This window comes from Armigeres subalbatus, chromosome 2 (assembly GCF_024139115.2).
Source record: "Armigeres subalbatus isolate Guangzhou_Male chromosome 2, GZ_Asu_2, whole genome shotgun sequence".
In the NCBI taxonomy this organism is placed as follows: domain Eukaryota; kingdom Metazoa; phylum Arthropoda; class Insecta; order Diptera; family Culicidae; genus Armigeres; species Armigeres subalbatus.
In genome coordinates, this window is record NC_085140.1 from 192,332,474 (window position 1) to 192,354,163 (window position 21,690).

Consider the following 21,690-nt stretch of genomic DNA (forward strand, 5'->3'; position numbering starts at 1 on the left):
CCACGACTGCTGTTTTGCTTGCCTAATCGCCTTTCGTGCTGCCGACCTGGCTTCCTGGAACATCGCCAGAGCTTCGGGTTGATCAGGAGCGTTTTTTTGTAGGCGTCGAAGGGATCTTAGACACTTCCTTCGCCACCGAATTGCTTCCTTTGCTTCAGGGCACCACCATGGTACCGATTTTGGTCCACGACGGCCGCTAGTTCGTGGTATGGATTTAGTTGCTGCTGCTATTATGTGCTCTGAGAAGTTGTCGACATCCCAATCGACATCTGGGTGAATAGTTTCGGCGGTGATACGTTCGTACAACGACCAGTCTGCTGGTCGTCTGCCAGTCTGCTGGTCGTAGAGCCATTTACGTCGCGTCATTTGCGAGTGTGACCATCCTGGGATAGATACCACTATAGGGAAGTGATCACTGTTATGCGTGTCCGTCAGAGTTCGCCAGGTGAATCGGTGAGCTACTCTTTCTGAGCAGAGCGTGACGTCGATTGCCGAAGTTCTTCCCGTTGCTTGGTCGATTCGAGTTGGGGAGCCATCATTCAGGATAACCAAATGTTTTTCCAACGAAGTTTCAGCGATGAAACGGCCAAGTGTGCTACACGACTGCTAACCCCACGCGAGATGGAGGGCATTGAAATCACCCAGGAATATTACCGGACCCTCCAGCTGCTCAAACAGTTCACTCAATGCTGTCTGACACTGAACAGAGCTCGGCGGAATATATATTGACACAACAGTAATCTGAATTGGTGCGTGAACACGTGCTGCAATAAGATTTAAGGTGGTATTGATTTGTAAACGCTCGAAGAGAATGCCTTCCCGGATAGCAAGGCCAACTCCGTGTTGCCAATAATGGACGTTGTTCGATTGTAGGAGCAACGTATAATTCCTGCCGATTAGGTTCGGCGATACGACCGTCTGGTTGACCTTAGTCTCCTGGAGCGCAATGACTGAAGGTTCAAGGTCGGCGATGAGAAGTTTCAGTTCGTTAATGTTCGCTCGGAGTCCACGCAGGTTCCATTGCAGGGCAAAGCAGCCGCCAGAGCGACCGTTCGTTGCAGATATTGTTGTAGATGATAAAGAAGAAGCAGATTCTGTTCGCATCTGCGCTCTTCGGTGCGAAGGGTCGGCTGTAAAAGGAGAAGGGGCCGTAGTTTCTGCTAGAGAGTGAGATAAACTAGAACTTGCCTGTGGGACGTTTTGCCCCACAGTGCCAGCCGCTGTCGAAACCATTACACTAGTTCTACCAATACCGACAACAGCCGGCACTGGGGAAATGCTTTGTGTAATATTCGCTCGTCGTATGTTGGATGGTCCTTCTCCAGGGGATGGAAGTAACGTTTTGCGGTAACCTGTTAATATATCAGGCGCAGCAGTATCTGCCAACGGATGGGAACAAATAAGACTGACCTGTGGGACGTCTTTCCCCACAGTGCTAGCCAGCCATTGCCGAAACTAGTAAGTACATCGTTGTTTCCAGAACTACCGGCAACAGCCGGCACTGGGGAAAGACTTTGTGTAGTATAGTCGACTCCTTCGTTGCTCGATGTGGTGTAAGAAATTGGTGCTGAATGGTTTTTTGTTGGCGTGAGTTCGATTCCATCTGTTTGTGTAGAGTAGCGGACAGAAGGGCCATTCCTTCTCCCTGTTGTCTTTCTCGAGTTTGCTGAGTTATGATTACATTGTTGTTTCCATCGGCTACAGAGGTGAATTCACTATCAACGGGTTGGGGTAAGACATCCCGGATAGTTCCTTCGACCTGCTGCACTTGCGTCGGAAGGGGTACTGCACATTCCCCTCTTCCGAACCGATTGCTCTCGTTGTCCGTGTTCGTGCGTGGGTTGTCATTATTATCCAAACGGTGTTGATGAGTGAAGTTATCGAATGTGTTGATTCTTGGATGTCGACTCCTCAGTCTCTTCGCTGCAGTACTCTACCTCGATGGGGCGCGACGTTGTTGCTGATCTCTTAGGAGGTGGGCTAGTTTCTGGTGACGTGACAGGTTTTCCGTTGTTGTGCTTCAGATGGCGTCCGCGCTTCGTTTCCTGAACTACAGGGGAGTTATTCCTAGATCGGGTTGTTGGGCCTATTAGCGTATGAGCTGCTTTTTGTTCTCGATTATGGTGCGATTTTTCTTGGCTGCATTGCGACTGATTAGTGAGTTTTTGGTTGCTGATGGCATCTTGTTGGCTACTACTTTGGTTGTTGACGTTACGCTGTTGGCTGGTGATGTGCAACCTCAGCTGCGTAATGCGGTTCTGCATCTGTTGCATTTTTTTCGTCCTTTTGTCTACTTTCCTCGCACATTTTGGTTAGCTCATCACTTTTTGCTTTCAAGGCTGCTATAACTTCGTTCAACTTTTTCTCTATCGCTTCTACCTTCGATTCTTGTGATGCTGCCTGAGCGTAGCTACCTCTGGCTTGCAACTCAGCACGCTTTCTACCTTCCGGAAAAGACACATTGTCGCGAACTTTTATTTGTATGACTTCGACCTCCTGTTTGTACACCGGGCACTGACGACTGGTTGGTCTGTGATTCCCCTTGCAGTTACGACACATAGGGGATTGATCGCATTCATTTTCTCCGTGGGACCCACCGAGCTCCCCTGAGCAGTTATAGCAGCATTTCGGTCCAGGGCAACGAGCGCGTGTATGACCATAGTTGAAACAGCCATAGCACAGCATGGGATTCGGAAAGTATGGACGAGTAGGAACATTGATTAGCCGGCCGACCAAAATATGTTCCGGATACGTGGTCTTACAGAAGGTAAGAATCAACGCAGGCGTGTTGACACGTTTTCCACCTTCATTCCTTGTAATCCGCTGTACACGGATGACGTTATCGGCGGCCATCTCCTCTAGGATGTCTTCTTCGGCCATGTGAATCAGTTCGTAGCAGGAGATAACGCATCTGCTAGTATTTAGACTCGGATGGGGAACTATCTCTACCTCTGTTCCGTCGATGAGTTTCGTTAACTTGAGGAGTCTTGCGACTTGGGCTGGATCTCGAACGCGGAGTGTGTATTTTGATCCTTGTGCTTCGGATCTAGCGCTTTCAATCAGTCCACCGGCACAGGCTTCAACTGACTTTCCAACAGTATACACGTTTGACGATAGCGATACACCATCTTTCCCGGTCAGCAGTAAGAATGTCAGTTCACCAAACTTGTTGGTCGGGTGGTCGGGTCCATATACGTTGGAACTCTTCGTCTGACTGACCCTCCCGGGTCGCCGCTACTAGCGGCCGGCATCACGTTCTACGTCGGGTTTACTCAGTCGGCAGCGGTCACCCGTTGCCTACCCCAAAATCAACATGAAAGATCTTAACATAAAAATAAACTACCTGTTTTATCCCTTCGACGTTAGTTTTCCGTATGTGTTCACAAAATTGTGTGCCGCACTGTGAATACACACTTACGAAATGCACTGTAATACCCTTCAGATATCGATCGTTTACTTTCCTTCTACAGATAATTTGCGAATTCTCAGAAACTTTTCGCCACTTTTTTCTTTCCCAAAAGGTTTCCCTTTGGACGCACCGTCCACCACACCACCAAAAAAATCAATGAAACCAGTCGTGCAGCCGGATGAATACGATTTGTTTTGTTTTGCACAGCCTTTGAAGCACAATCGAAATCACTTTTTTCGTCCGTTTTTTCACCGATTATCACTGTTGGACTTTTCTATATTACTTCCCGCACTAGTCCGCGGCAATCGCGAAACACACGGAAAATCGCTTTTTTCGTCGAGACCGCGCAAAGTGGTAACCGTTCCTGACGGTGTGTCGGAACGAAGTGAGAAGGTTTTCATGGCATTGAAGTCCATTAAACCCACTTCGATTGATATACCCAACCAGGGACTGTTAGATTTTCATACACTTCTGAATAAAAACCTACCAAAACCTGTATAAGAACTGGGCATATGCAACATTGTTAGATTCTTATACAATATAAGATCACAAACAAAAATTGTATGAAAAGCATGCGAAATTGTAAGGTTCATATAATATTTGTAAAAGAAGCGTTTTGGCATATGCCCAGTTCTTATACAGGTTTTGGCAGGTTCTTATACAGAATTTTTAGAAAATCTACCAATCACCGGTTGAGCGAGCGGGTGTTCTCTGATTCTAATTCTAAAATAACTAATAAGAATTCTTTATTGTCGGATACAAGCATCAACGCCTCAACATTTATTAAACCGTATTGCAAGAGTAGACAAGTGGCGAATTGTTAGTAATTTGACCTGATACTTATTTTACCATTCTTAAATATGTTATAAATATATGAAGTTGAAATTTGCAAGTATTTTTACTTTTATCCCGGGATCCCGGGATAACGAAAAATTTAATCCCGGATCCCGGGAATTTTTATAGTCCGGGAAACAAGACCCTTTACTCCTTATGACACAAAGAGCAAAATTTCGCTCCCAGGGGGTCCACTATTGGGCATTTTACCCTTTATTGATAGGTAATTAGGTAATTTGTAATTATTTTTTTCTCGTTTTATCTTTATCACCTGTTGTAAATGTTTTTTGCTCATGTCATTCCGAAGATAGCAAATTTGACTATCGGTCCGGTTATGGATGTTTTTGAGAGAAATCATTCTTGAAATCCTGGTCATAGAGTATCCACTGTGCTTGCGACTCGAGATATAGTGCAACGGTACCAATAGTTGAGGTATTAGTAGATCCACAGAAGAATTTTTTTTTTTGCATCGCGAATTATGCTAAATTTACATCAATAATATTTTACCCAACAGATAAGTCGGATTAACAATCCTTCCCTTTCTATATGACCTTAAAGACGTGGCCTGCGCCGTTTTTGACTGAAAATATTTGAGGTTCCGAAACGTGATCATTGAGAATGGGTAGCTAACCCCAAGCCCCATTCATTTAGTTCTCTGTAGAGTTTCGCAAGTTCTAATCAATCACGGAGTATCAACTACGAATTAAACGGCCATAATGCTCATTCGGTCAAAAAAGATTCGTCACCGCACCAAATGTGTCATGTACAAGACGCTAATAAGAACGGTTGTCCTCTACGGCAGGAAAACTTGGACAATGCTCGAGGAGGACTTGCAAGCACTCGGAGTATTCGAGAGACGGGTGCTTAGGACCATCTTTGGCGGTGTGCAAGAAGACGGTGTGTGGCGGCGGAGAATGAATTAAGAGCTCGCCCTACTCTACGGCGAACCCAGTATCCAGAAGGTAGCGAAATCCGGAAGGGTACGATGGGCAGGGCATGTTGCAAGAATGCCGGACAGCAACCCTGGAAAGATGGTGTTCGCTTGCGATCCGGCAGGTACAAGACGGCGTGGAGCGCAGCGAGTGAGGTGGGCAGACCAGGTGCAAAACGACTTGGCGAGCGTGGGGCGCATTTGAGGATGGAGAGATGCGGCCTCGAACCGTGTGTTGTGGCGTCAAATTGTTGATTCAGTGTTATCTGTTTAGATGTTTATTTATTTATTTATCTTCATCTTCAGTGTTAACTGTACAGACTGGTTTAAAACCTATATGCTTACTTAAAATTTGCCTTAATCTAGTTTTGAATATCGTTCTGCTACAATTAAAATCGAACCAATCATTGTCGTTGAGGAGGTTGAAGCAACGTTCAAGCGGGTGATTTTGCCCAAACATTGTGGAGTGTCGGACAGACTGGAAGAGCTTACGTTGGCGGGAGCGACGGGCTGGGACATGAAAGTTAACTTGCTGCAAGAGCTCAGGGCAGTCCACGTGGTTGTTTATAATGTCAAATGCAAAAACCCTCTGCAAATCTCCACGTCGTTGTGGAAGGGTTTCGAGTCGAATCAATTGGCATCGCTCTTCGTAGTGCGGTAACCTCAAAGGATTATCCCACGGCAATCGCCTGAGGGCAAAACGAACAAAACTGCGTTAGACCCTTTCGATTCGCGTCGTCTGGATTTCGTGATAGGGCGCCCACACCTGCACAGCATATTCGAGTATGCTTCGCATAAGGCAGCAATACAGGCTTTTCAGGGAGTAAACTTCATCGAAATTAGCAGCGTTCAGGCGCATGAAGCCTAGTACGGCGAAAGCCTTGGCATTAGTCGTTGCAATATACTCATTAAAATTTAGCTTGTGGTCAAACGTAACTCCCAGGTCTTTTATGGAGCTCACACTATTTAGTTCGTTTCCGCTTCTCAGGTTTCCGCATGCCGAGTAACGAAAGTTTATCTGCGTTCTGAAATTGTTAAAACGTATTGAATTGCATTTCGACGCATTTATCTCCATAACATAACAACACCAGTTGGCTATGACATCTATTTCTTGTTGCAGCGGTCAATTATCGAATAATTCGAAACATTTTCAAATCGTCGGCGTACATGAGGCGATGATATCGAAGTTTACAGCATAAGTCGTTCACGAAGATGATGCTAAGCTAAAGCTAAGCTAAAGCTACCAACCCTTCCAGGAGATAAAAGGTGTTTTTGGGAATCGTGCTTTGTTGTATATGCAGGCTATCTATGTCTTTCTTTGCTCATCTGACATCAGAGTCAAAGGAAGATGCTCGCTGACGAACCACAACTCGAGCACGACGCTATCCCAGCTGACAATAACCCAAACCAAAATCTCAACCTCGTCCATCCTGAAATTACGCAATCTAAGCTTGAGTCGCCACGAGTATCTTGGTATATGTTTCATTCCTCTTACTAACTGTTAATTATAATGATATGACAATTAATTGCATATTTTTTGGCAACTCGGCCGTACGAAAATCATGTTTTTGATAAATATCTTGGCTGTGCATAGGCACAGCACATGTTTCGAAATGGACAAATTGATATGAAATTTGCGAAAAAGAATCCACGTGTCTTGCAGGGACTCGAACCCTCAACCTCCTGCTTTCTAGATAGGCTTTCTGGATAACCCCTACACAACGAGACCACTTTAAGGTCACTTTGCGGAAAAGCTATCAGAATCCGAGTACCAACCTCCACCGCGGTTAGCTATTTTTTGCAAATTGAATTTCTTTCGGATGCTTGATTTGTCCAATCTTCACATGTGTTTTACTTACTTAAATCAAGCATCCGAAAGATATTCAATTTGCAAAAAAGAGCTAACCGCGGTGGAGGTTGGTACTCGGATTCTGATGGCTTCTCCGCAAACATGACCTTTAAGTGGTCTTGTTGTGTAGGGGTTACCACATCTATCTAGAGAGTAGGAGGTTAAGAGTTCGAGTCCCTCCAAGACAAGTGGATTCTTTTTCGCAAATTTCATATCAATTTGTCCATTTCTAAACATGTGCTGTACATATGCACAGCCAAGATATTTAATATAATGATATGGTTTGTAAATATCATAAAGAGTCCGCTTGTTATACACGCATGAGCCCCTCAAATAAACGAATTTGAAAAAAATATCGGAAAATGTTTCTGGTGTTATGTCTGTTTGTCTGTGATGATACTTAATCAGAATAACACCACCCAAAGCTTACACATATAATAGTTTAAGGAGAAAGCTCTCCGCATCTCAGTTTTGTCTGGATTTAGCTGACTCAACCGGTGCGATTATGACTAAAATTTAAACTCACTCCAAACAATTGAAAAATTTCCATAAAAAAGTAGGAACTTATCCATAAAGAAATAAATCTACCCTTATTTCTAAACAAATATACTTACTTGATACTTGATGGGCTACAGCTCTTCGATGAACCTACGCCGAATGGAGTATCTTTCTCCACTGGACTCAATCCTGGGCCAATCGCTTCCAGTCGCCCTGAACATTGAGCGCCCTCAGGTCCTCTTCAACTGCAAAAAGCCATCGTGTACGCGGCCTTCCATGAAGCCTGCGGCCTCTTCCGGGTTCTCTACTAAATATTATCTTCGCTTGACGTTCTTCCGGCATACGAACAACGTGTCCAGCCCACCGTAGTCCGCCGTGTTGTATAAGCTTAATAATATCCAGCCCTTTATACACCTGGTACAATACCAGGTTGCGAAGTCCGTAATAAGCCCTATTTGCAGCTGCAATACGCCTTTTTACCTCGCGGGTAACATCGTTATCGCACGTCACTAATGTTCCAAGATACACAAATTCTTCCACCACTTCAAATTTTTCACCATCCAGCACCATTTCGCTACCACCACCACTAATGAACCCACGTTGATTGCCAGCGACCATGTACTTTGTTTTGCTGGTATTGATCGTCAGTCCAATCCTCGCTGTCTCCCTCTTGAAAGGCACAAAAGCCTCTTCCACGACACGGCGATCAATTCCGATAATATCGATATCGTCCGCAAATTCCAGGAGCATATGCGATTTTGTGATAATGGTACCGCTTCTTTGCACACCAGCTCTCCTAATCGCTCCCTCGAGCGCTATATTGAACAGTAGATTCGAGAGTGCATCACCCTGCTTTAATCCATCTAAGGTAACAAATGACGTCGATATTCCATCCGCAACCCTTACACTTGATTTCGAACCGTCCAACCCCAAGCAACACCACTTGTTTCTCAGTGAGTTATTTATTTATTTATTTATTTCGTCAAACATAATGTAGACTACATTAAAAAACTTATAACTATGTTCTATTGTAACTAATGTTCCTAAAATATTTTCTTAGGCTCATACGAGGCATGGCTAAATCAATTGCTTCACAATACTGATTGTAAACAGACATCATTTGATTCATTGGACTAAATTTTGCATAATTTGTTCGATGATGACAGGTGGCAAACAAGTTTCGATTTCTCAATTGCCGAGTAGGAGTGTAAAAATTTAAACAAGACAATAGTTTGGTGGAATCAATGCGGTGCGAAACAATATCATTCACAAATGAGATCATGGCAAATTCACGACGCTTTTTTAATGATTGGATATCTATAAGCATACATCGCGCCTCGTACGACGGAAGTGGGAATGTTGTCCACCCTAATTTGCGTAAGGCATATAAAAGGAATTGCTTTTGAATTGATTCTATTCGATCATCATGTGATTTCATATACGGAGACCATACAATGCTACAATATTCTATAATTGATCTGACATACGCAACGTACAAAGTTTTAATTGTATAAGGATCTTCAAAGTTATAACTAAATCTTTTAATAAAACTGAGCATATTTGTTGCTCTATGGATAATAGTGTTGTAGTGGTCAGTAAAGGTTAGCTTAGCATCTAAGATTACACCCAAATCTCTAACCCTTTCACATTTTTGTACTGGTTGATTTCCTAGAGTTACAGTTATCGATGGTGTGCTCCGTTTTCTACTGAAAGTGATCAAATTACATTTCTTGACATTAAGTTGTAGTAAGCTTTTGTTACACCAGTTATCAAATATGCGTATTTCGTTCAAGTAGATGTCATTGTCAACAGTATTTTTGATTTCCATAAATAGTTTCATATCGTCCGCATAAATAAGGATTTTAAGATGCTTAAGAATGAGTGATATATCGTTTACAAACAATATGAATAGAAGAGGTCCTATATGCGAGCCTTGGGGAACTCCAGATGTTACATTGACTGGAAGCGACTGTTTCCTTTCAAATCGTACTATTTGTTGGCGGTCAGTTAAATACGATTTAATCCATTTAAGGAGTCTCATCTCAATTCCCAATTTCTCAAGCTTGAAAATCATCATAGGAATATCGAGTCTATCAAATGCTTTGCTAAAGTCTGTGTAAAGCGCCTCAACATGACTACCTTTGTCCATAGCATTCAATGAGTAATTTACAAATTCTAAAAGATTGGTTGTAGTCGAACGTCCTTTAAAGAACCCGTGTTGTGCATCTGTTATTATATGTTTTATTTGGTTGAACATCCTTCTATTGATGATTGATTCAAAAGGTTTTGGAATACATGAAATAATGGCCATTCCACGATAATTTCAAATATCATATTTTTCCTTGATTTAAAAATGGGTATTAGAAAGACTTCTTCCATTCTTTTGGAAAGCTACTGGTTTCTAAAGATAATTTGAATAACCAAAATAAATGTGTCGCAAATTCGGTTGCCAACTTTTTCAAAACATAGGTGGAATTCCATCTGGTCCGGATCCTTTTGAGACATCTAAATTCTGTAGAGCTGCCAAAATCTCCGTTGCATTAATTTGGTTTACACCAACACTGCTTAAATAGTCAGGAAAATGTGAAAAATATTCATAATCACGATCACTTTCGGAAAATTCGGTATACGTCAATTGAAAAAAAGTTTCCAAAAGAGTACAAATTTCATCAGCATTATCTCCTAATTTTTCATCTAAAGTCATTTTCGATGGAAAATTGCTGGATTTTAGCTTGGTTTTGGCATACTTGAAAAAGTTTTTTGGACATGATTTGATTTCATTTTCGGTTTTAGCATTATACTCCTTAAGAGCCGAAGACATGGCTAAACTAAGTTGATCGCAAATATTCAAATAGTTTTCTAAATTTTCTTGACTTGTGTATTGTTTATAAAGTTTATGAGCCTTTTGCTTTCGGTTTTTCAAATTTTGATTTGTTTGTTGAACCATATTGGGTTTTTGAGTTATAATTGCGACGTTTCCTCACGAATGGTACTTCATTCCGAACAATGTCTAATAAAATTGCATAAAAGTCTGTAACAGCACATTCAATGTCAGTTTGATTTTGTAAAATTTGTTGCCAATTAGCTCTGTTCAATTTTTGTTTAATGTTGTCAAAATTTGCATTTTATAATCGAGAATATTTTCGAAATCATAGCCATAAGGATCATGGTTCCGATGCACAAATACAGAGTATTCTATTGCTGTGTGAAATGCTTCATTTTTCCATAACGGCGATAGAGACTCATTTACACAGAAATCATCGAGAGTGTTTGTGAATAAAAAGTCCAAATAGCAATTTTGTCGATTTTTCACATGATTGATTTGATTCAAGCCTAAACATGCAGTTTTTTCAAAAATAAATTGTAAAGTAACAACAACTGTGGTGTGACTTACTAATAGTCTGAGTTATGCACAACGCGTCGTATTTGGAACTCCTTTGTGACAGAAAAAGCGCAAGAGGTGGAGCCTATTTGCAACATCTTGCGGCTACAATGAAAATAAAAACACAAAAACCAACCCCTGGAATCGAACCATGGACCTTGAGATTTGTAACCTTTTACTATAACCATCACACCATCAATTCTATTTAGAGATTCTGCTACAAGTGCACTACATAAACAAAAAAGTCATTTGTAACTTCATTGTACCTTATACGGGACATGCGGGGGACTGTCAAAAATAAAATACTGCTCAGCTGAGCTCAAAGTGTTTTGCAACATATCAGAAACATTGTCGTAACAGCAATGAATCGAAAAGTTATTGATACTGCAACTTATCTGTTTTGTTTCTGATATGAAACACATTGAATTCCAAATCACCCAAGAAGTCAGATGCGTGTAATATTGCAACGCCACTTAAACGGAAATGAAACATAGTGTGTTTCTGAAACTGGCAAGTGGCTTTAATGTGACTCGATGTATTGCCAGTGTCTTCATTGCAATTTATTAGGAACAAACAGCTATTTGAAAGATGTTGCACGTGCTGCTTGGGAACGTTATACGAATCAACCGTATCAGTTTCGCCGGAAAACCATGTTCAAGCATAATTTGCCATAATTCATTCCGTTTCACTGAATCGTACGCCGCCTTGAAATCAATAAACAGATGATGTGTCTGCAAGTTGTACTCCCGGAATTTATCAAGGATTTGTCTCAGGGTAAACATTTGATCCGTCGTTGATTGGCCCTCACGAAAACCTGCTTGGTATTCACCGACGAAGGACTCTTCAAGCGGTCTCAATCTGTTGAACAGAATACGGGACATAATTTTGTACGCCGAATTAAGGAGGGTTATTCCTCGGTAATTGGCGCACTCCAGTCTGTGCCCTTTCTTAAAGAGAGGGCAAATGAGACCGTCCAACCAGCTAGCAGGCATTTCCTCGTCTTCCCATATTTTCGACATAAAAGGTGCAGAACTTCATAAAGCTGCTCACTGCCATGTTTGAGAAGTTCAGTCCTTCCCCGCAGCCTTATTGTTTTTCAGCACTTTAACAGCTTTTTTAACCTCATCTAGTGTAGGTCACTCCACAGCTTGTCCATCGTCGCTAATATTTATTCTGTTCACCGATGCACCGTCACTTCCTCCATTCAACAAAGTCTCGAAGTGTTGCTTCCACCTGGCAGCCACTTCAGTTTTATCTGTCAGCAAATTCCCTTGTTGGTCGTTGCACATGACGGGAGATGGAAATAAATATACAATATCTCCAAATAAGACAAAACTTCCAACAATGAAAAATGTTTCAAGAAACAAAAATTAGTGTCCAAACTGCAATTATATTTGAAATGTTTTTTTCCACAAATAAAAACCTTTCAAAAATTAAATAATCAATAAAGAGCAATAAAAAAATGAGAAAATTTGCCTTAGAAAAATATGAGAAGCAATAAAATTGAGCCCATAGGTAACCCCTTCTTCAATTGAGCATTTATTTTTCATGGAAATAAAAAAACGTTCATGTCATAGCTCTCTTATCTTTTCTTGCTTTATGGAAATTCCCTCATTGTTTCATTGCTCTTTTGTAAAAAGTTTTTACTTTTTTGTGGAAAAAATATTTATTTACTGAAAATTTGTTTAATGGTTTATTGCTAATATTGATTTATTTATTAATTTTTTTTCCGATGGAATATTTTGATTTTATAATTGTAATTATAACTCTAAAAGTTTCAACGAAAATTCTATATTAAATTTTGTGATGGAAATTTCGCATTATTCAGGGAAATCTTATAGTTATTTATTGCTTCTACTCTTATTCATTTATAAGCAACTTCCTAATTTTCATGGAAAATTTCTATTTCTTCATGGAAATTTAATTCTTCTGCTATACGATTATCCAGAACTGCAAGTCATTAACTTTTCTGCAAAAAGATGATTCATCTCATGGCGTTTCCATAATCAATTTGCATTCAGAAGATTAGCTGTTCAGTTTATATTAGCTTCAGGCGAGAAGGTAGTTATGCATAACAACAGCCGAATCACTCTTCGTGCAAGCATGTATCGGATAAACGAACATACCGGTGCAGTCTGAAGAAGTGATCACCTGTGTTTGTTTATAAAGTACGCAGCGAATTTGAGAGAGGCGGAGGTGTTCTAAAAACCGTGACAATTCGTACAAAATTAGAGGTTTAATTCGAGAAATGGAACAATGGAGCAAGAGGTTATAGATTGTCAATTTCGGCGTAGCGCAATTAAAGGATCACCCATCAGTTACTTCTGCAGTTTAGTATCAGGTGGCGGTTTTGTTTCACCCATTTTTCAACTCTTCTCATTAAATCTCTTCGCATTTTAACAAAATAAAATTGAAATTTCAATCACAAGTTCTCTCTGTGTTACCAATGCGCTGAACATAATTCAAAAACATTTAATACAAATTCAAACTATTGCACAAATTCTAGTACATACAAACCCACTCTTTTGATGCGTATGGTGACCGAACGATCGGCGATCGACGCATAGAACCTGGACGAAAAATAACGCTCACTTTAATAGTAATGACGTGTTTTCTGTTGCGTCTAACATCTGACGTCGCTATGTCCATACATATTTTTATCATTCTTATGAGAAGAATTTGGAATGTTGGAAATTAAATAAATTATTTAAAATTAGGATTAATCCACCCATCTGTGACTATGCCATCTAATGAAGCATATTAATGGCCATAGATAGAACTTTGAAAAGATAACTTCGTCCGCTAAAAGCAATACGAAGTATTTAGCTATGTCTGTACTTTAACGTCGGATTGCGGTTAGCTTATTAAATCAAATTTTGAAAAATCAGAACAAGATAATTAGAACTCTAGATGTTTGGCACAACCTATTTTTTATTGCTTTTATTTTCCGTCGGCCATCCGAAGGCAACCACCGACGCCAGAAATATGAATCCACCTGGACCCTGCATATCGTACCCATCAACACATGGGCCGGGGCTTACGGCTTTACTTCCTATCCGAGGGAAGGCATGACTAGACATTTTTCGTCTTAGAAAATGCCAACGGCGCCAACTACAATATATTTTCTCCATATCATATTGCATAGCTTTACCCAAAGTAAAACTTTTTTCTTGAAATCCTAAACTTTGATGTCCAAGTCCAACTAACTATTTTTCGAATAAGCTACGAAGGAGTAAAGATATATGAGCAAAAACCCTTAATAATGTTTTTAGGGTAATTCTACAGTAATTTTATTACTTTTTAGATCACATTTGATTTCAGAATGCATTCTGAAAGATGGCCTGTCGTGTTATGTAGTCATTTCTAGACTGGACTTCTAGGAGGATTACTGGTGACTGTCTGCCAGCCAAGCAAGTAAATGTGTGTCTTGACTCTGTTGTTATTGTTATTTTCGAACAACTACCACCGAACCGCGCGCGCTAAGAAGAGAATCAGCCAGCAGCCGCCAACCGGGGATTGCGCGTAGCCCGGCATGGTACGACGCGCGAAGGTGGAGAAGCAATAATATGAATGCCTTTCGCGTGTTTTTTTTTATTTCTCTGGGCTGTCCAGTGGCAAACTCTCGCTACTCGCGGAGGCTCTGCTTGAGAGCAGAGGTTCTCACACTATGAGAAGTTTCGTAGTTTCATTGATGAGTCTGGAAATAGATACTTGAAGTCCACAATATTCATGAAATTTTCAGTCATTAGATTTACAATAAAATGACAAAATCATTTCACAAAACCTATGAACAATAATCAGACATGAACAACAGAGAGCTAATAAATGAACTTCTTTCTGATAATTTCCATTGACCAAGGCAAGACTATCCAGTAAGCTCATCAACAGTTTGTCCTCGTCTTCGGTTGCGACACAAGTACGAAACGAATACATAAAAGAAATCCTCACAAAGGTAATAGCACAATAGAGATACGGATACATGCGTCCAATACGTCTGACTCGTTCAAAAGCGCAAAGGGAGGGATAGGGTAAATCACTACTTGGGCCTATGGACCCGATTCCCGGCTCACTGCACAGAAAACTAATGATTTATACTGTTTGGAAGCCGTAGGTTTATGATTGATAATTTATAAAAAAAGTCTCCCATTTATCTTTCACTCAATATATTTGAACCACTTGTTTTACTCCTAATTGATCCAATTGTAGCAAATAAAAATGTATATTTCAAAACTTCGCTCTCGGTTGCCACACCACTGAGCCGGAGTGATTCTTTCCACTTTTACAAAACGGTATCATCAAATAAACACCTACCTGAAAATCGTCACAGTGCTCGATACAACCATTGCTTTAAGTTGTTAATCACCACACTATAATTCTAAACACACGCACTTCAATTCAACCTATTAGTTCGTTTCACTAGAACTTATTTAAACATATTAGAATACATTTTAAAATGTATTCTCAAACCGAACAAAAAATCACCTCGGCCCAAGAACTTCTAGCCGCACCGTGCTGCCAAAAGGCCAGAAGTATGATCCTTCATCGTTAATAGGAAAACTGTCTAATACGTCGACGCTAACATGTTATTTATAATTCTCTCGATTTCAAAAGGTGAAAAGAATATTGTTTTTAAGTGTTTGGAAGAAATTTGGGTGAGTAAATATATCTTCTCTACCAAATAAAAATGATTATGAATAATGCAACGTACACACCAGTCAAGCAGTTTGACGAACATTGACACCGCCCCCAAGAAAACGCTTCGGTTGCTGCTTTGTTTGAACGTGTGTGAAGTTGTTCGAACAACCATTTGACAGTTGGCGGCTCGGTTGGAAAAAAATTAAAACGGTTTGATTTTGGTTTGAGTTGTCGGGGGTGGAGTCAAGGTTCGCCGAACATGTTTGAGCATTTGTAGTGAAGTTGCACAAACCCCCATAAATTTTTTGATGGTTGGTGCTTGAGTTGATGCTTCGGTCGTTCGTGTGATATTGTTGGTCGAATAAATTGATTGTTCGTGTCGCTGTTGGTAAAACTTGATGGATGTTTGAATAAACGAGAGGTGGAGTCAATGTTGGTCAAACTGCTTGACCGTGTGTACGTTCCATAATACCATCTGGCATCTTGTTGTCGTAGAACGTGCATATTTTTGTTTACGTCTCATTTTCTACCGTCCCGAGAGAGAATGAGAGTAAAATGTTGAGAGATCGAGTAAAATTTTGTTTAGGCCGGGAACTGGTTTTACGTGTGCCGGAATGGCAAATCGCTATGACTGAAATGAGTGCTGCACCTCGTTATTTGAAATCAAATAAAAGCTATTTTGAACGATATTTAGCACGAATAGCTATTTTTTAAGCAGAAGTGCAGTATTATACAGCCCACAAAATTCAGGAAAAGTTGCTTCCTGTCGTAAATATCAATTAAATAATGCAGTCGTACGCATGTTAGGCCGGGAATGGGGTAAGAAACCCTATCAGTGCTGTCAGTTTTCAAATATGTCCATTGAGCTTGAGCTTGATTGACTACTCGTAGTTGCTACTCCATTATGACCAGATCAGCTATTCTTGCACAGGGAACCAACAGATGTTTGCTTGGGACTAGCACACATCTTCAATGTACAAGTACTGGTGATCTCATTTGTTAGGTCATACTGGCGCCTGCCACGTCAGAATGCAAGTCAATGTAGGGAAGGGGGAGAAAATGATGATGCAATCACTCGCCCACTGCAAGCCGAGTTCATGCGAAATTTGTTGGAATTTTTGGGTTAGGTTCGAGAGGCAGAGGTCCGTCTTGGTTAACGAGCTGCCAATGTGATAGATAGGAGAAAGTAACTGATGAAATTTCTAATTGGATGTAGGAAACGAGCTCTACACACTTAAAATAAATCGCAGATTTCTGTGAAATTTCACCAAAATCTCAACAGCAGAACTGTTCGGTAAAAATTTTACAGATTTTCTGGTAGTTTTGACAGTTGAACAAAGGAAAATATCGCAGATATCGGTGAAATAATTACCGAATAAATCTGCTGTTGAGATTTCGGTGAATTGAAGCAAAATTCACCGAAATCTGTGGAATGATTTAAGTGTGTATAGTTCATTTCCAATTCTAGCAGATTACTGTTAGAATACTCAAGTTGAAGGTATATGAATAGTAATGGAAACGATATGGAAGTCCATCTCCAGTTATAGCGATTGCTAGGACATGAGAAATATGGAGAAAGATACAAAGTAGGAGAATGGAACGGACCTGGGATTGAACCCACGACCTCCTGCGTATGAGGCAGAAGCAGTTGCCATATGACTTCCAAGCCCCGCCCGCAGTTTTCAAATATGTCCAATGAGTGGATTAACGGATAAAATTCCGATAGTTCATCTATAAGCGAAGTGCCCATCGAGACAAATGAGCTTTGAAAACATAATGTAAGTTAACTATGCACCGCACAGTGGAAAGACTTTCCTTCGCAATATACACTCCCCCAAGTAACATTTTGAGTTTTATCATACTTTATTAGCAGATGTGGAGAGCAAATTTTGAAGACTAGCAATAAAACGATGGTTCCATTCAGTTTGCATGAGGACTAGTGAGGCGCAAATCAAAGTTGCTGCAGATTATTAGTACCACTGTGGTATTTGCTCAATGCAAAGATCTTTGTCCTCAAATCACCGACTAACCAATCCACTCCTTGGGACGATAATAACGAGCTGGATAAAAATATCAACCAGCTCTGATAGTCTTCAACAGTACAAAATATAAGCATAGAGTTCTACGGAAGTATTTTGAGTGACACAAGGACGTACAGCTTTGTAACCTGAAAAATGGACCTCACCGATTCACGATCAACGAAGTGCTGTCGATCTACACCTTTCGGATTCGAAACTATACCATACGTCTCAAACAACGTAAAATAGTCAAGTCTGTTTTTGTTAGAAACTACAAAATATCCGTGTTTCTTCCATGAATAGAGCGGTATGCAGAACTGGAAAAGGTCGTGATCGTCATAAAGAGCAAAGCGCCTTTTTCGTGGGTCTTTGATCAATTTCGCATGAAAGGCAGTCATGGAAGGATTTATTTGAAGTATAGAGACTAGTAGATTGTTAAGATAATTATTTTGAGTTTTAGTAGATTATATAATCATATTCCTTTAATTCACTTAGTTGAAAATGGCAATAAATACAAAAATAAAACAGATATTGCACACTTTCATGCCATGTCAGGGAACACAAATTTTTTTGAGATTTTTGTAGCATGCCATTCATTCTCCGCGTTTGTACAGATATTGAAAGGGACAGATATGTAAGCATCGCGTGACATCTCTCATTGAAAATGAGAAATTGCAGTACTGGCGGTATGTTCCTATCAAAACAGTTGATGAACTTCAAGATCTCGTTGGTAGTAAGCTCGTTGCCGATGATTCTTCGTCCATCATCTTCGATGCCACGTCAGCGATCAAAAGCATGTGGCGGTTGGTATGTATGTTAGAAAATACTTCAAAGCTACTCCTATAATCAAATCCAATCACGACATCACTCTCCCTATCGCATCGAGAGTGGAAAATTTATCAATCCAAGTCAAAGTCGGTGAACTGAACATTGGAGTGGTCGTGCTGTACAATCCTTCGTGTTCAAACCAATTTTTCATCCAGCACTACGAAAAGGTTCTACTGGAACTTCTTGACTACAACTTCGACAGGATTCATATACTTGGAGACTTCAACATCAATGTCGCTACTAATGTGACTTTTGCAAACTTGACTCAATGAACCAAATCGTCCTACCAACTGGCCCCACCCGAATCACATACACTTCATCGTCTACGATCGATCTTCTGATAACTGATTCTCCTCAATACATCAAGAAAACCAAAATCTCATCAACAAACTCGATCTCAGATCACGAGGTAATCTACCTTCTTGTGGACATAAGGGTAAGAAAGCAAAACAGGAATTCCACACGTGTCAGAAACTTCCGGAACATAGATGCAATGTAACTTCAAGCTAATTTTCAAGCAATTGATTACCAAGTTTTATGATTCTGACGCCATTGAGTAAAAAACTATTTTGATGACCCCCGAGTTGCGAAACTCATCTCTTCATTTTTCCTGAAAGAATAATTTCTTCGATGTTCGCGATGAAAGAACTCCGTGGATCACCCGACACAAATCATACAGGCGATCGCTATAAGGGATCTGGCATTCGAGCTCTACATACGCAATCCAAACTATTCAATCCATCTCCATTTCGATGACAACCAATGGACAGAATATTCACGTCTTCGTGACCGCGTGAATTCCCTGATCTTTGAGGCAAAAAAACGTTATGCTGATCGCCACTTTGGCACAGATCTGCCAACCAAAAAGCTATGATGAAATCTCCGACGAGAAGGAATTCATAATACGATAAAGCAAGATTCTGGAGCATGACACATTGATATCGAGGAATTTAATCGTTTTTGTTTTCGGATGGCCACCCTCAACTAAGGGCTGAGAACAACAACAGCCATCATGACACCCATTCCTAAGGTAGTCAGTCCATCCCAACCTAAGGATTTTCGCCCAATAAGTGTTTTCCCCGCGGTTTTCAAAGTCCTGGAAGAAATTTTACTTGATCAATAGCTTCATTTCTCGAACACCGAAACCAGTAGGTGCGGTAAGGTACTCCCCAAGGCTCCTGTTTAAGTGCACCTCTGTCCAGCTTGTGTATTAACAGCCTTCCACACACACAAAAATCGTTCATGAATTCGTGAACTAACAAGTTCACGGTGTATTTTTTTGTGATCAACAGCTACGGATTCGGGAACTGTTGCGGGGAAATATTCCGGAGGTCTTCTAGCAGAAAACTCGCGTGATGCTGTAGTGATCAGCTTAAAGCTATAAACATAAATTTTATTCTCATTGCAATTCAAGCTGTTTTAGCTGGTATTATCTACTTACAATTTTAGGTCTCCGTTATTGAAATTCAATACTTAGCCAACCGCAACAGAGTATAGAATTACTCTTCTGTACTGTAATCTAGTTAATAAGATCTTTTTAATATTATTTATGCTAAGTTTTAATTCATTTTACCTTTCAAATATAGTTTCCAATTTTACCAATCAAAACAAATCAGATCTATTTTTACTTAGACCTATATAATCTCCTACCATCTTCATACACATCATATCTGGCATTCGACTGTTCTTAATCGTTAGATTGACGAGAAAAATATATTAAGCTCGTTTAGTGGAATGTATTAAACCGTCTAAGACGAATTAAGTACTGTCCATTTAATTCCACCAGTTAATTTTCGTTAACTTTGCAGATACGTAGTCGAGTCAAGTACAAGACACTGAAGACGACCACACAATTGTGGTCGAAATACGTATCTGCAAAGATAACGAAAATTAACTGGTGGAATTAAATGGACAGTACTTAATTCGTCTTAGATTGACGAGGTTGGATTGCAGTGGGGATACCCAAGTAGCACACGCAACATCTTCCTAAAAGCACCTTGTTTCTATTCAGTTTCATTAAAGGCATTGGAAAAACATCAAAGTACGAAAATTGTGATTAATGTTTCATTAACATTGCTATGCAGTACGTGTTTGACATTTGAAAACAAACAACCAAAGAATACTGCGCTTCATGTTGCAAACACGAAACAAAATCATAAAGATGCATATCTTTTACCATGTAACTTCAATGCATCTTTCAAAATATAATTGTTTGTTTAAATTAAGTTGCAGATAAGTTGAGTGTGTCTTCATGTTTAATTGAGCATCGTTCAACGTTTTGACAACTCACATTTTTTTCCTGTGATGGTGCAATCAAGTAACAGGAAACCCGAGTACAAAACTTCATAATCGTATGGTTTTTGTGGTGAGTCAACATGCAGTCTCTTCGAAGTGTTGAATGGTGCTGTGGTAGAGTGAAGGGCTATCAATCACAAGACCCATAAATCGAATCCATTTTTATATTTTTATTTTATTTGTTTCCTTTGTAGTGTTTTGCAACATTATTGCAATTTTACTGCAATCGAAAGATGTTTCCGTAGGCTCCACCTTTTGCGCTTTTTAGATTGCAAGAGAGTTATATTTGATGGCACATACCCAAAGATTGTTTCTTTCCGAATAGTTGCAACACAGTGAAATATTCAGTAGCGAAACAAGTTGTGCTGCTTGGGTAGCTGATACGCAGGGCTGTTGCGGTGAACATCCTCCACCCCGTGTCGTCTCGAACTTTGTTTGAACGTCACCAGATCCTAACACGTCCAGCACAGCCAGCTTCGTAGCAGATCTCTTCAAAACTCCAGTCGATGTTTGCACTTCGGCACGGCGTGTTACTCCATCTTTTCCTGCAAACGTTCGGACTACTCGACTTCTTAGCCACCGATTCATCACGTTTTCATCAACCACTAGCACCAGAAGTCCTACCTTAAGCGTTGATACTTCTCTGAACCACTTTGTCCGTCTGATGATAGTTGGCAGGTATTCTACGACCCACCGGCGCCAGAAGTCACGTTTTCTGGAACGTTCTGGAAAACGTGACTGGTGTTCTCGAATCCATGAATTAAATCATGGTGTATTTTTGCTGGTACACGAATTCGGGAACGCGTGCAACAGCACTCAAGTGCAATTATCATCTCTACGCGGACGAACTGCATGTTTATATTTTGGGTCGATTGCCGACGTGGATAGGCTGATTAGAAATATCAACAGTGACCTTAGACCAATCACTCGATGGGGTAAAGTAAACAACCTGCACCCAAACCCGAAAAAAACCCAAGCCATTATCTTCAATCGATCGGGACCAGTCGTACT